Source organism: Bos mutus, chromosome 13 (assembly GCF_027580195.1).
Source record: "Bos mutus isolate GX-2022 chromosome 13, NWIPB_WYAK_1.1, whole genome shotgun sequence".
Taxonomy (NCBI): domain Eukaryota; kingdom Metazoa; phylum Chordata; class Mammalia; order Artiodactyla; family Bovidae; genus Bos; species Bos mutus.
In genome coordinates this window covers 76,529,030-76,545,105 of record NC_091629.1, presented here as the reverse complement: position 1 = coordinate 76,545,105, position 16,076 = coordinate 76,529,030, and the positions used below count along the sequence as shown (strand labels likewise).

At 44.3% G+C, this 16,076-nt stretch overlaps 1 protein-coding gene across 3 annotated transcripts in view; it reads left to right on the top strand.

The window, feature by feature from the left end:
* The first annotated feature begins 527 nt into the window (after positions 1 to 527).
* BTBD3 (BTB domain containing 3) overlaps positions 528 to 16,076 on the top strand; it is a 33,230-nt gene continuing 17,681 nt past the window's right edge. Inside the window, exon 1 of one of the 3 annotated variants that reach the window (XM_070381974.1) lies at positions 528 to 711. The gene's annotated coding sequence lies outside the window, so the exon portion shown is untranslated. The remainder of the gene's footprint in view (positions 712 to 16,076) is intronic. The other 2 variants (XM_070381973.1, XM_070381972.1) reach the window with 2 other exon arrangements.

Here is a 16,076-nt window from a genome sequence, read left to right as displayed (position 1 = left end):
TGGGTGGACTCTGGGAGTTGGTGATGGACAGGGAGGCCTGGCGTGCTGCGGTTCATGGGGTCGCAAAGAGTCAGACACGACTGAGCCACTGAACTGAACTTAATCTCTATTTATGCGCTTTTCTCATCTGGTCAAAGAGAGGGCTTGAACCAGTGTCCGAAAAGGAATCCCAAAGCCAAATGCAATAGGTTCCCCATGACCTGAGTATGTCCCGCGTTCTGCACGAAGGCTCTACTACCAATGTAGGTGCTCAATAAATATCTAACACCTTAATTGACAAATGACACCGAGTAAAAGACTGCAACCTCTGGGATAAGGGCGAACTTGCCTCTCCGTGAAGGGTGCCTTTTGGCACTCGTCCACCGGCCTAGGTTTCACTGGTCCAGGGTCAGCGCCCGCCGCCACCAGGGCAGGGGCAGGCAGGGCAGTGCGCATGCCCGGTATCCAGGGGCGCCTCGGAGCGCGAGGACCGCTCGGCCCCGCCCCCGGCGCTCGGGCGCGCGCACTTCTCGGACCCGCCCCCCGCGCTCGGGCGCGCGCGCGGCCCCGCGGAGCGTACCCTGCGTGCGGGTCCCCGCCGAGCCCGCCGGGCGCCGCATCCCCGAGAGCCCTGGTCGGGGCCTGAGCAGCGGCCCCCGCCCCGGGCGGCGAGCGGAGTGCGGTGTGCGGTGCGCACGGCGGCGCCGCCTGCGGAGACGGGACCGGAGCGCGGTGAGTGAGGGCGGAGGCGGGCGGGCGCCTCCGCGCGTGCGCAGCGCCGGGCCGCCGAGCTGGGGCGCGCGCCCGACCGCGGGCCGCAGGGGCAGAGCGCGGTGGGTCGGGGCCGGGCTGCGGGCGCGGCGCGGGGCGTGGGGGCCGCGGCTGGCGGTGTAGGGGGCACCGGCTCTGGGGGCGCGGGCCGCGCAGGCGGCTTCCGGACGGGCTCCCCGGAACGGCGCCGGTCCCTTGCTGGTCCCGGCGTCCGGCCCGGGGCAGGGCCCGCTGCAGCCCGGGATCCCGGGGAGGGCCGAGGCGAGCCCCCCAGGGTCCCTGCCGGCCGCTCGGGCGCCCGTCGCGAACGCGACCCCGGGAGGCGGCCGCGGTCCGGGAGGGGCCGGCGGGCCGTCGGGCAGGTGGCGGCCGCGCCCCCCGCCTGGGAGCCGAGGGCTGAGCGCGAGCAAAGTTCCCCGGAGTGACTGTCCCGGGGCGCCGGGGGTCCCGGTGGCCGACACCCGCCCTCGGCCTCCCCGGGGGCTGCGGGGCCCAGGCGAACGCTGCTGGGCTTCTGCGAGTTCGGTTTTCTTGTGGTCCTGCAGCTCGTCCTCCAAGTTCTGAGCGGTGTTCACGGCCCATTCGCTCTTGAGATAGATGTGCAGGTTTGGTGTTTTGTTAAGAAGGGTATTTGCTCTCTTGGGAAAAAGAGACTTATATTGCCTGGTCTTGTTATCTCAAAGAAAGTATTGTTAGGGCATGCCGGGGACTCCTATTTATCAAGAAACCTATTGTCCCGTGTGCGCTTGGAGAAAGCCAGCTAATTTCTATTATTAGCCGTGAAAAGACAAAGAGCGATGATTGTGCTTTCTTTCCCCCCTTCTCTCTCTCTCTCTCTCATCCTTTGATTTAAATACTCTCGGCCACATCTTGGAATACTGTAGTTATCAAAACTGGCTGCACGAAAGCGTCACCGGGGAGTTTTAAAACTCTAGTCTCAAAACTGCAGACCAATTAAAACGCAGTATGTAAAGTTCCCTCAGTGATTCCAGCAGTGCAACAGAGTTTGGGAAGCACCGGTTTAATATAAGAAAGTCAAGTTTTGAGTTTTGCGAAGTAGCAGTTTGATACCGCTGAGATGAAACGCTAGCTTCGTTCTCCATAGGCAGGAACTCACAAAGAGTAGCTTGTTCCCCGCCAGGGGACGGAGGGAAGCGTCTCTAAAGGTTCAAACTTTGGCTAAACACGACTCCGGCGTCCAGGCATTGTTCTAACTACAGCGTTGAATTTCTTAGTAGTAAGGCCACCCTCTCCGACCGCTGCCTTGGCTTCTTCCAACTCGCTCTCAGCCTCCTTCCCCACCCTTCCCCAGCTCCCGCTTTTTAGCCATCCATCCCACAACCTCTGGGAGGATCCCCTCCCCCAATAAGGTCTGACTCTTTGGGGGGGGGGTGCTGTGAGATGCGGGTTACCATAGCAACGGGTCTTCCAGGGGAAGTGGGCGGGTCCACCTTTGGTTTGCTGAATAGGACGCTTCCTTTTCTAAAGAGTTTGAATCTCCCTTTTCTTGGCCTTGGCTCAGGTAAAGGTGTGTTCACACAGTCCCAGTTTTTCTTTTTAAGTGATTACAGAATTATTTATCAATGCTGTTGTATGGAGTGACAATACGAGCGGCTCTGCTGTTCTCCCCTGAAGAGATTCTCTTTACCAATCTCTGCACTAAGAACTTGTGTAACAAAAGTTCTAAAAGAGATGAAAAACACCTTTAAAAAAAAAAACCTTGATTTTCCTTTGGGGCACACGCATCTTCGAAGGGTAAGCGTCATTTTCCTAAAGTCTGAAAACATACTTAAGAAGTTTTAAAAGTGAAATATAACCCTACATCCTTGCCAAAACCTTTGCTAGTTTGTGACCAGATACTATTGTCAGCTTGTAAATTGTTTCATTCCTAGAAAGTTCTTTGCCATGATTCTTTGCAAAAAGTTAGACCACTTGTAATGTTATACTTTAAAATAACGAAGGAAAGGCACAGTTCTACAGATTCACCCACTCCTTCCCTTCCCCAACACACACATATCCAAAGACAGGTTTTTTTTTTTTAATGTTTGTTCTTTTATGCACAAAACAGTTATTCCCTCCCCAACTCATTCCAGTTTATTTTGCAAGGAACTCTTAAAACTGTTCATGTAAAACAGTTTAGACGTGTCTTCAGGCTTGTTTGTGTTTTGAAATCTTTAAACTTTGCTGTGTAAATGATCAGAATTTGGTCAGTCAATCCAAAATACTTATGGTGGTAATACAGAGATTTCCAGCATGTATTAGGGATTGAAGAAGTTTTCTCTACTCTGGTGTTTTGTGCTAGTTAACTTTTGGACTATCAAGCAAATTCTGTAAGGCTGATTTTTCCCATTTTACTCTCAGCAAAGAAAAATAGTGGAAAACCCTTTGATCTGATGGACCTTGTAGTTCAGCAGTAATGCTGTGCAGCTAAGGCGGTAACTTCTCACCTAATCTTCAGTTCAGTTCTGTCGCTCAGTCATGTCCAACTCTTAGCGACCCCATGAATCACAGTATGCCAGGCCTCCCTGTCCATCACCAACTCCTGGAGTTCACTCAAACTCATGTCCATCGAGTTGGTGATGCCATCCAGCCATCTCATCCTCTGTCTCCCCATCCATCCTTCTCCTCCTGCCTTCAGTCTTTCCCAGAATCAGGGTCTTTTCCAATGAGTCAACTCCTCGCATGAGGTGGCCAAAGAATTGGAGTTTCAGCTTCAGCATCAGTCCTTCCAATGAACACCCAAGACTTATCTCCTTTAGGGTGGACTGGTTGGATCTCCTTGCAGTCCAAGGGACTCTCAAGAATCTTCTCCAGCACCACAGCTCAAAAGCATCAATTCTTCGGCGCTCAGCTTTCTTCACCTGGTCTTAAGGACACAAAAATCACAGCAGTATCATCCAGAAATAAACAGCTATGCATGGCATGATATGCTTCCATTTGTCCCATTTTATGTGTCTGCATAGATACACTTTTAAGCAAAATTGGTACTTTAATTTCATTTGTAGTTTTAAATATTGCCCCTTTGCGAATATATCACAGACATTTCTTGTGCCCTTAAATCGTCCTCAAAAGTAAAATTTTAAATGATGGATATGTCAAAGTTTGTTTAACTAGGTTTCTCTTGTTTGACATATTCCATTTTTAGTGTTTGGGAATATGATATTAAACTCTAGTTGCAAATCTTGGCCTTTTCCATTAAGTGACCTTAATTACCTAATTACTTGATTGTGCTTCCTTTATGCATAGAATGGGGGTAATAATTGTGCCTGCAACATAGAGTTTTGGAGCAATGGAATGAACCAAATAGAGCAAGGTCTTCAGCAGAGTCTGGCAGAGGAGGTAGGTAGAATGTAATACACACACAGGTCGAGCTGGGGTAAAGGCACTTGTCTGAAAGCCTGGATGTCTGTGACGCCTCAGGCTAGATTTATAGCAGAACTCCTGGGGCAAAGGTGAACTCCTTTATAACTCCTGAGGCCTGTTGCCAAATTGCTTATCCCAGGACACACTGATTCCCTTACATGCCGGATGGCCTTCCTGTAGTGTCAGCACTCCAGTGTTTAATCTTGCCTAATTTGCAGGGAAAAGGTGGCCTTATTTTAATTCATATTATTTTGGTAGCTAGAGAAATTAGTAATTTGCTTTTTATTCGTTCATTTGCCTTTTGAGAGTTGTCTGTTCAGGTACTTTGCCCATTGTACTCTTAATTGATGAATAAAATCATTTAATAAATGATTTTATTTATTTAATTTTTTTTTTTTTAATGATTTTAAAACGTCTGTTTAATGTATATTAGATTTGTACAATGGCTTCCCTGGTGTCTCAGTTGGTAAAGAATCTGCCTGCAACGAGGGAGATCTTCCCTGGGTTGGGAAGATCCCTTTGAGGAAGGCATGGCAGCCCACTCCAGTATTCTTACCTGGAGAATCCCCATGGACAGAGGAATCTGGCAGGCTACAGTCCATGGGATCACAGAGTCCGACACGGCTAAGTGACTTAGCACAGTACAGGTTTGCACATTTAATTTTCTGTTAGCACACGGGTGTGAACTGTCTTACAGCACCCTCTCCTCCTGAGTCAGCCCTGTCTACCAGCAGATCTGTTAGACAGTCCACCCTTTCTTCACTGGGTTGTGGTCTTCCATTTTATATTTTAAGATCTTGACGAACTTTTGGGTCTGATTCTGTTTTAGGTCTTACTCATCAGTGATTGATCTATAATCTTAATCCATGCTAAATCTTTTTAATTGTACATTTAGAATATATGGAAATATCTGCTAGAGGAAGTCACACTATTCTTTTAAAAATCCCACTTACAGACATCTGTCCTTTCAGATAAAAATGATCTTATTATCTTTATAGTAGTACATGCATGTAATTAAATGTAAGAGTACTGAAATACTTAAAATAAGTGGCCATCTCTCCATCCCCTCAGGCTCCTCAGTGGCAGCCTTTAGGCTCTTGATGGGTTTTTGAGTTTTTCACTGGGGCCACAAGTACCATCTTTTCCTCTTGGGCTAGTCAGAAGCTGGTCCTCTGGTGACACCCTGTGCTGGGGAGAGGGTCCAGCTGCCAGTGATCCTGAGGCCTCTGGCTGGAGTCTTAGCATCCTCTTCACTTTGGGGAAGGTTCTGATGCTCTTACGGTCTGAAGACTTAATCAGGTCCAGGCTGTTAGGGCTCTGGGACTGAGGGCCAGAACTCTACAGTGTGCAGGTGGGAAGGGCGTCCAGGAAGTCGGGCTTAGTTTACCCCGCCTTGACCCTTTCTCCTCCAGTCTTGGAGCAAACTGGAGTGCTTCTCAGCTCTCCTCACGGGCGGTGGGGCATCTCACTCTCAGGTCTGCTGAGTTGCTGTTTGTCTGTCTGCTTTTCACTTTTGTGATTTTGTTGTCATCTTCACTACAGGTCTTTCTGTGCTTGATGCGTGTGTTCTGGAAAGATCTCTTTACTGACATCTATGTGGCATGTAGAAAGAGGATGTTTGAATGCTTGATGTTTTGTTAAACTTGCCGTCTTAACCTGGAAGCCTCTGCAGATGAATCCTTAGACCTGAGAAGTATCCAGTGATTTTGGTTCTTTGACAAGAATCGTCACGTATACATAGAGTAGTCTGTTTTCCTGAAGGGATGTGAAAAGTTACACAGACCTGTCTGTTAGCGGAGGTGTTTTGTTTGTTTGCTTAATCTTTATTAAGTCCTAACATTTCTTGTTAGGGTTCTCTTAGGTATTTATGTTTTTGTTGCTGTTGTGAAGGGTTCATCAAGTTGGCTATTGTTGGTATAAGATGGTTGTTGATTTTGTTCTTTGTATTATACCTGGCTGTTATTCTAAGAGCTTTCCAGTTTATTTTTTGGGGGTTCCTAGTTATATAATCAGTTGTATATAGTGACACTTGTATCTACTTCTTTCTAATAATTATACCTTTTATTTTGGTTTTATGGCAGACTGCTCTAGTGTTAGCCTTTTGGAATATTATAAAATACTTTTGGAACATTATCAAATAGTAATGGCAATAATGTGCAAACTTTTGTTCTTTAATAGGAAAAACAGTAGTACAGTATTGGCTTTTGTTTATCATAATTTCTCATCAGGACAGAGAAAATCTATCCTTTTATTTCCAATTTACCTAGAGGTTTTTTGTTTTTTTTTTTAAAGAGATAGGACTCATTTGAAAAGACCCTGATACTGGGAAAGATTGAGCGCAGGAGGAGAAGGGGACGAGGATGAGATGGTTGGATGGCATCACCGACTCAGTGGGCATGAGTTTGAGTAAACTCCGGGAGTTGGTGATGGACAGGGAGGCCTGGCGCGCTGCAGTCCATGGGGTCACGGATAGTTGGACAGGACTGAGCGACTGAACTGAACTGAGGAATGGAATATTAGCAGATTACTGTTAGCAGCTACAGTTATCACTAGTATTTCTTAACAAATCTACTGACTTGAGTCCCAAATATTAAACTGGAGTAAATCCTTCCCTTTTGAATAGTTCTTTAGAAAAATAAATTCCGTTCGTGACGAAACTAAGGTAACGTCACATTCGGGGCTTCGCGGTATCTCGGTGGTAAAGAATCCGGCTGCCAGCGCAGGAGGGGGACGGGTTCGATCCCTGGTCCCGGAAGGTTTCCAAATGCTGCTGAGCCGCTAAGCCTTCGTGCCGCAACTACTGAAGCCCGCGCGCCCTGAACCCTGTGCTCCTAAGACAACGTATTTAATACAATACTCATGTTTTCTGGAATGGGGGCTGAGTGGGATTTTTCCAGGGATTTTTCGAAAGAAAATATTGCAAATTGCAACAGTCATCTCTCATCTTTATCTCTTGGCAGCATTTGATATAATTGGTCATTCCCGTTTTCATTTAACGTTCTTCAGTTGATTTTGAGGACACCACAGTCTCCTGCTTTTCCTTCTGTATCACTGACTTTTCAGTCATTTTTAAATTCTAATGTGTGCTTTTTTTCCCCCCACACAGCCGTTAATTTGGAGTGCTTAGGGCTCAGTTTTTGTAGGACTTCTGTCACAAACAATTGTAAGATTTTAATAAAATACCATGCAGCTTAAGACTCTCAGTATATACTTCCAGCTAGGGTGGCACTCTTAAACTCCTGATGTGTGTTATCCATCTCCTTTCTTGACTTGAATATGTAAAAGATACTTCACTTTTAAAGACTAAAGCAGAATTTCTGATCTTCCTCTGCAAACCTGTCCTCCCTGTAGCCTGCCTCAGTTACTGTGTTGGGGTAGTTCCATTTTTCAGGTTATTTAAGTCAGAAACCTTGGAATCATCCTGACTCTTCTCTTTCTCTCCCACTCTACATCCAGGCTGTTAGCAGATCCTGCTGGTTTATCTTCCAGATGTTTCCACAATCCTGTCCTCAGAATAAACCCAGGAGCTCAGTCTATTTTCCCACCTCTGCTTCAAGCGCCTTCCTGCAGGTCTCCAGCACCTCCTGCCTGGGTGGTTTCAGTGGCCTCTCCTTTACCGTCCTGACTTCCCTTTAGTATGTTATCAGCCTAACAGCTGGAGTGATCTTTTTAATACATAGGTCAGATATGCTTCAGATTCTTCACCTGCTTTCCATGTCCCTCAGAGTAAAAGTCAGAGTCTCATGATGGTTCACAAAGCCCAGTGCATTCTCTTTCCCCCACTGTGACCTCCCCTCCAGTCCTTTCTCTGGAATGGAATGCTCTCCATCCAGCCAGCCTTCCCTCCTGACTGACCCTGGAACCCTGCAGGCACATTCCCCCTTGAGATCTTTGTGCAGGGTGTTCACTCTGCCTGTGTCCCTCTGCACCTTCAGGTCTTCACTAAACTGCAGTCTCAGCAGTGATGTCGCCGCTGTTTACAGCTGCAAACTATGCCTTGTGTCCTTCGTGGAATGCATTATGTTTCCATTTTTTTGTAGCATCTAAATTACTGTATGACTTATTTATTGTTTTTGGTGAATCTCCCTGTCCCTGCTAGACAATAAGTTCCATGTGGCCAAGTATTTTTATGTCTGTTCATTAATGTGTCTCAAGTGTCTGATACACAGAATGTAGTCAGTAAAATTTTTTTGAATAAATGAATATAGTCTACTTTATTTTTTTCCAATGACTTTCTTATAAAGCAGGGTAGTTGTATAGCATCTTTGGATCCAACACTGGTGATTTAGCATCCCCCCAGCAAAACAGAAGTTGCAGAACATGTATAATTCATAATGGATATAATAATACAGAGAGTGGTTATGAGGATTAAATAGGGTACTGTCTGTAAAGTGCTGAACCCTGCCAGAGTGTAGGAACAGGCCACTTAACTATCAGAAAGCCTTAGCCAATTGCATTAATTCACATCTGAATGATATGAATTAAATTCTAGAATCTGCTCTCTTTGGCTTTCAGTTTTTAACCAATGGGGTGAGGAACATTTCAGAATAAAGGGGTCTGCTCTCCCTGGTGAGTATCAGCGATCTACGGTTTGTTTACTCTCTAACCCATCTCAGAATGGGATGCAGCCACTTGTTTTCGCTTTTCTGTGTTTTCTTGCTGTTCAGACATCTCCCCATCTCTAAGCCCATCTCTCTCCCCATCTTTAAGTCGTTTTTCCTCCAATGTTCTAGCTGAAATAAGTTCTTATATAAGATGGTTTTGAAGTCCTTCAGAGCCACAGAGAAGCACGTAGTTGAACATGGTATTAAATCCACAAAATCAAAGGCAGTCAGGCCTTTGGCCTCAGTTTCCCCGACAAGCGTGCGTTGTGGCCATCCCTGCAGCAGAGCAGTCATTTACAGTTCTGCATACAGTCTCTTAGTGTCTTTGCTGTGCTTCAAATATCAGTACGTCTCAGAAACGTCAGCCTCACTCTCTTTCTATAGGGCACGAAATGTTCGTGTGTTTTATACTATTGGAATTGCTGTGCAATTAAGTGGTGTCATGTGCCAGAAGAAGATGATTTTAGGGATCATGTCGGCAGCCAAAGAATAGACCATAAACCAAAACCATGATGTGTGTCATCTCTAGAAATGCATAAACCCAGTACCAGTGAGGTAAACACAAATATGAACATTTGCTTCAATTTCTAAATTGTTTCCTACAAAACATATCTAGTTCCTTATTTTTTTTTAATCTTAATTTTTCAGTAATAGTAATGTGAGCAGGGTAGGTCCCCATATTTAGAAGGTGTAAACATTTTAGCCATGATTACCATACATATTAGAAATAAAATGTCATAAGCACCACTGTTCTGAATGCATCACTTGATGAATTTGTGTTGTCTTTGAAGCTCCGATCATTGTATTTGTGTTTCGTTAAAACAAAGATTCATTCTTTATGAGTTATCACTTACAGTTTATTTTATTTTGAACTCTTAAAACAGTCAGTGCTGTTGGCCAAGGTTGAATGGAAAGCACTGCTTTTCTGCTGTTGAATTACAAAACACCCCTTAGTTTAGGCTGTTAATGGATAGCCCACTTGGAAAGCACACCTTGCTTTTTACAGTTACACACCTGGGCTGGGACCTGGGCAAGTACAATGTTTGTTTTCTTTGTGAAGATTTTCTTTTTAATTGCCACCTTTTCTTGTATTTGCCAGTTTTTTAGAAGTGGTGATTTTGCCTGTCCAGCACCAGCAAACACACCTCCTCTGTAGCAAGGGGCTGGTTTTGGCCATCAGCCATTATACTGTGAGCCTCTGCAAAGACAAGGGCTTACATCTAGACCATCACCTATTTTCATACCTGTGTTCATGGGATGTGCAGTGGCAAGTCAAGTGTAGTAGTCAAACTCCATCTAGATATGTTCCTGGGAAATGACCTATATTCCTAGAAAGTTGAGAGAATAATAAAATTCTTGACTAGGGTTACAGCAAGCCTCTCTTCTTAAAATAATGTTAACGTCCACATTAAAAGTGTGAGAAGCTGCTCCCCTTGCAGGTTCAGATACCCAACAGCTGTTCTGGCTTTTGCTTTCTCTCTGGCACAGCCCTTACCCGTCTCCAGCCCCGTGTAACACACCCACTGTGTGCACCCCAGGTCTCCCCCCCCATCCCCCGCCCCGGTCTCTTCCCTCACTCCTCCTGCAGCCTCAGGAGATGAGCTGAAGAGCTAGAAGCTGGCCTGGCTGCAGGAGCGGGTCTCTGGCGGCCGACTCCCCACCCCTCCGCTGGAGGATTTCAGCACATACTAGTGAACGCTGGAGAACGCCTTTATGGGAATGAGTAGATTTTCTAGTTAATGTAACACTATTGAACAAGTCTTTCTTTGGGACTATGGGATCAGCCCATGTGTATGTGAGACTCTGAGCTGTGTTGTTAGCCTCTTTCCGCTGTCCGCACCAGGAAGGATGCCTCAGAATGCCAGAGTTGGGCCTGGACTCCAGGACAGCACACAGCTCCCGACACATTCTCAAAATCCTCACCAGATCGCCATGTACTCGACCAGGAGGGTGTCGATTAGAGATGTCAAAACCTAATGGTGTTTGGATTGGGCTATAGGAAAATCAGATTCTTGAGATCAGATCAATCTGTATTTTGATTTTCTAGTCTTTCTTTAATAATAATTACTGAATGTAAGGTAGGTAGGAGAATCACAAACCTACTGACACAACCTCTAAAATCTTTTGAGAAAGTGAACACCAGCTCTTTAAGGAAAGGCAGTTTTTAAATGAAAAGTCACATCTAGTAGATATATTCCCTTTGTTTGGACTTCTGCAGAGTCCTAACCTAAATTTTATTTCCATCGCACTGTTTTCAATTATTTAATATAGAGGAATATTTTGATACTACATAAACCACAATTAAAATGGTGTGTTGGAAGTGGAGGCAGTTTCTGTCTAATGTATCTTTAAACGAAGGCAAATGTGAACAAATTCTCCTAAATGTCGGCAACCATGTTACTACTTCTCATTTTCCTGTAGCAGAGAGCAAACTATCAGAGAGAAACTTGCTTCTTTCTTGCTGGTTTATGTGACGCTACTGGAGACAATAGTCTCCTCAAAGCTCATTTAAATTTCTTTCTTAAGATCTTTGAAGAAGATGTCTATATCTTGCAGCTTGCATTTGAATTTTCTGAGGACAGGACAAAGTTACGGTGCCAACCAATGTAATAAAACATGGAATATTAGCTCCTTGACTGCTGTTTATTTTTTGTGACAGAGATTGTCATTTTCTCATGTCTTCCATTCTGTCTACCTAATAGTTGAGAATTATGCTCTGGGAATTAATTATTATTTTCTGGAAGAGTAGAACCAAAAAACAGGTATGTGTAAAACCCTGGCCCTGATCACTTAAAGTTTTTTTTTTTCTTTTTTTTAGGAATCTTCACTAAAACTGCTAATAGCTTACCACAATTACACTCAGAGTAAAATCCAAACTCCTTATGTCAAGTGGGCATCAATGGTTCTTATACTTTTTGACTTCAGGATTCTTATACTTTTGAATATTTCAAGCAACCCAGAGAGCTCTTGTTTATGTAATATTTACTGAAATAGAAATGAAAACAAAGAAAAAATTTTAATATTTTGTTTAAAAATAAATGTTTTGATTGAAGCTTATGAAGAAAATATGGCCTCACACAGATAGCAGCTGAGCATTTTAATAGTCTTTTGAGATAATTGTGGATATTCTCTGATACCTCATTGAAACTTGAATGATAATTTCTTAAAAGTTGATTGCTGTGTGGAATCAACTGATGAAACCATCAGTGAACTTTCTGTATTACTCTTATACTAAAATCCACTGGTTTGCTGTATACTTTGAATGAACCTTTTACCAACATGCATGATTCTTTAATGTAATTGCAGTACTATTAGAAAATATTGGTTCACTGAGTTATGCAAATCTTTAAAATGTTGACATGTTTCTTTATACAGTGTTAAAAAACTAATGTCACCAACTGTTCATCAGAAATGGTCTTTCAGAAGTCGGTGACAGTCTTGGGAGGCTATCAAGCTCATAGTGGCACAATCAAGAATTCCAAAATTCCAACTTTTGCTCGAAGTTTGAATTTTTTCATTTGCAATAAATAGTCAGCTCATTGCATTCATTTTTAAGAAATGTCTTTTAAATACCTAAGTGTGAATAAGCATATTTTGCATATTTTCTCAAGTGCATTGGTGTTCCATGAACTAAGTGGCTGGTTCAGTTCTCACACAATTTTTTCTTTTTCCCATGCCAACCATTCTGTTTCAGTTTCACCAGAAGTGCTTTAAGCATACTTTCCACTTCATCACATACACTGTTAAGAAAATGTATACTCAAGGATTGAGATTTAATAAAATCAAAAGTTTTTACTGCTGCATCTCCCAGAGATTCCCTGTGAGATGGTCCATTGATTATGGCAGAAGAACACACAGTAGCTAATCTGCCTTCACACAAGCTGTTTCATCAGGGTTCCTAAGTCCCCCAAGTCTCCCAAGTATGAGTTGGGGAGGCATGGGGAAGTCAAGACCACTTGACATGCCTTTCGGTGATGTTCACTCTGGCTGCTGAGGGTCCACTGGAGTGACCATCCAGGTTTAGGAACCAGCAACTTCAGCTGTGAAAGGAAAGAAGAGTCCCCGAGCCTGGTGGTAGACCCATCCTTATGTGTTTGAAGCCCCCTTTTCTGTTTGGGGCAGAAGGCAGGGCTTTTGGTGATGCGTCACCACCGCTGGTATCACAAGGCGGTTTCAGAGGGCTTCAGTACCTATGTCAGTTACCGTCTGAACCAGTGCAATTCAGACCTGCTTAAAATACTTAATATGTTAAAACACACACACTTTAACCAACAGATGCAAAACAATGTGTTTACTTCATCCCACCTTCGAAAAAAATGTGTTCTTCCAGCCAGTTGAACTTGTTATTTAGAAATTCAAGCTATATTTTTTGCCAGTACACAATACAAGCCATTACTTTTTAGCAGTTTAATCCTACTAATGCTTTTAAAAATCGCTGCTGGTGGTAAGACGAATAAACACACCAGCAAGAGACTGCAGCCATGGCTAGGCTGTTCAGCTCCTCCACTGTTGATGGGATCATTTCCGTTAATGCTTACTCCAGTAATGTCAGATAGTATGTAAACTGAAGTTGAGAATTCTTTATTTTGGGGGGAAAAAAACAAACACATGATTACTTAACACTCCAGTTCTTTACAGTAGAGTGTTTTCGTGGAGACACGCACATGTTAAGAAGTGAGTTTTTCTGCTTGTGCCTGTGCTGTGCAGTAATCTGAAGTGTGACATTGCCCGTCCCTAGCTGTGTGGCTTGTTTGCAGGATGGGGGTGAGTTTCCAGACTATTCATATACTCAGCCCTAAACACACAAGCCTGTTTTATTACTTTGTTTGAAAATTGGGTGTGTCTAATGTAGTGGAAATTCACCCATTCAATGTTAAGTACAAACGAAACACATTTCAAAGCCACATATAAACGTCTTTTTAATTACCCATTTTTTAAGATTATTCATATGACTGCTTTCCTCCTTTCATGTGAGTCGCTGAGAATTTATTATCCTTCCTAGTTCATTAAATCACTAAAATTCTCTACTGGTGCTATGAATAAATATGCTAGACCATGAGCTGAGACCAGTTGATAAAGGCAGCTTTGTCCCGGTAACGGAGTCTTGCTCCTCATTAGCCCACACTTCTCTCTGAGTGTGTGAAGATCTGTCTTCCAGTTAAGTTTTAGATGGTAATGAAGCGAAGCCTTGGTCTGAGTGCATGTGGGGACTTGCTTTAAGTCGAGCTTTAATATTTTCAGTTGGACTAGATGCTCGGTGGATGCAGGGTTATAAAGCTGTGTTTGTGCTCAGACATGTTCAGGAAGCCTCAGGACACTGTTGCCCAGATGTCTCAGTTCTTTACTGGTGTCTCTTGTGGCTTCACCTCCCTCCGCTTCAGCCCAGGGCCAGTTGCACTCCCTGAGGCAGTCTAGGGTTCCAGGTGGATTGAGAAGTGCTGCACTCGCTCTTTCCTGCTGTAGAGCAGCTGGAAGGCGGCTGTGGGAGTGGCGCTGTTGGGTCTTGCTGGGAGGCCCTCGGAGAACTCACCTCATCAGACCACCCAAGGCAGTTGAAACGTGAGGCAGTGCGTCTTGGGGAGGCCCGGAGACCCTCCCTGTCGAGGAGTCTCAGGACTGCATTGTGAAGGACGAACGGCTTCTAACAGTGAGGATGGCAGGAAGCAGCAGGCTCATTTCAGTTCGAGAACAGTCTTGTTTGTAAAGGGAGTCAATGAAGAGGACAGGTCACAGGCCTTGGAGGCAAGTCGTGGAGATCCAGAATGCACTGCAAACTGTGGCTTTCCCTCGCCGAGAAAGGTGAGGCAGGATTTCTTTTATTTATTGTTTTTGTGGCTAGGTGCTTGGTGCGCACTTCGAGCATGCTGATGCAAAGACAGGCCACCCTTCTTCCCGTGATGACCTCTTTAGGAAGAGCAGCACAGAGCAGTTGGTTAAGACCTGGCCACATGCCACTTAGATACCACTTTTCATTTCCTTTTTATGCCATATTTTAAATTCTTTGAAACAGTGCTGCATTAAAGAAATGCTGACCGTGGCCAGGTCTCCTGTACTGAGCGCTCAGGGGATCGCGGCGTCCCTGCAGCTGCCTAGTGGAGTGCTTATGCGGAGGCCTGGCTCTTGTAAATTTGATCACCCTTTTCAGAGACTGTCAGCTCTGCCGTGGTTTGGTTCCAGTCATCATCATAACAGTGGCTCTTGTATGAGTCCATGCAGTTCTTGACTGTGATGAAATGGTTGCCTCTCCGAGTGTTAACTAAAACAAAAATCCCAAACCAAAAATTTGAGGTACTAACGATTAAGTTGCTACTTTTTGAAGATGTATTTTGACTTGAATGCTTTTAATTTGCTCATTGTGGTTAAGGTGCACGTGTAAATACTCTGCCTATTTTTATGTGGTGCGGAGTTTGGGGAGACCCAAATTTGAGTACATATTTTCGTGAATAGTCTTGACTTTCTAAGTGAGGCTTACTTGAGCGTTGTTTTATAAGCAGTTGTTTTATTCTATATCTCTGGGTAGTTCAAGTATTGACCTACTTAAAGAGTAGCTTTTAATTAAAAAAAAAACTTGCTGAATATATTATTAGAATGGAATTTTTGTTTGAAACACCTTATTTTCTTAGTTCTGACACAGGCAATGAAACTAAGTATTCTGCTAAGTCGCTTCAGTCGTGTCCGACTCTGTGCGACCCCATAGACGGCAGCCCACCAGGCTCCCCCATCCCTGGGATTCTCCAGGCAAGAACACTGGAGTGGGTTGCCATTTCCTTCTACAATGCATGAAAGTAAAGAGTGAAAGGCAAGTTGCTCAGTCATGTCTGACTGTTTGTGACCCCATGGACTGCAGCCCACCAGGCTCCTCCGTTCATGGGACTTTCCAGGCAAGAGTGCTGGAGTGTGGTGCCATTGCCTTCTCTGAAACTAAGTATAGAAACCCCTCAACTTTAATTCTGATTAAAACAGCGTGAGAGATGGAAGCAACAAGGGGTTCTTCAGTGGTGCCAAACAATTATTCCTGCAGCGAATGGTGGCGGTCTCTGAGTGTTACTTGGTGTTGATACAGTTACGGTTATCCAACATTTACAGTCAGCGTGCCTTTATACTGTGTCCTTCAAAACATCGTGGGGGAACTGTAGACTTTAAAGCTAATTAAAAGTAGCATAAAACATATTTTTTTTATTTGGACTTAAAGCAGAAACAGATTTTACTTTGAGTTTTTGCCAGAAGCTGGTTTCTATAATAACCCTCTGTCACAGGCTTCTATTTCTATTTGGATTATTTGTTAGAAGATATTTTTGTGGCTCAGTATAGAAATGCATGTGCGTTTTTCATTTTCATTTGGTGGTCTCCACTCCAGAA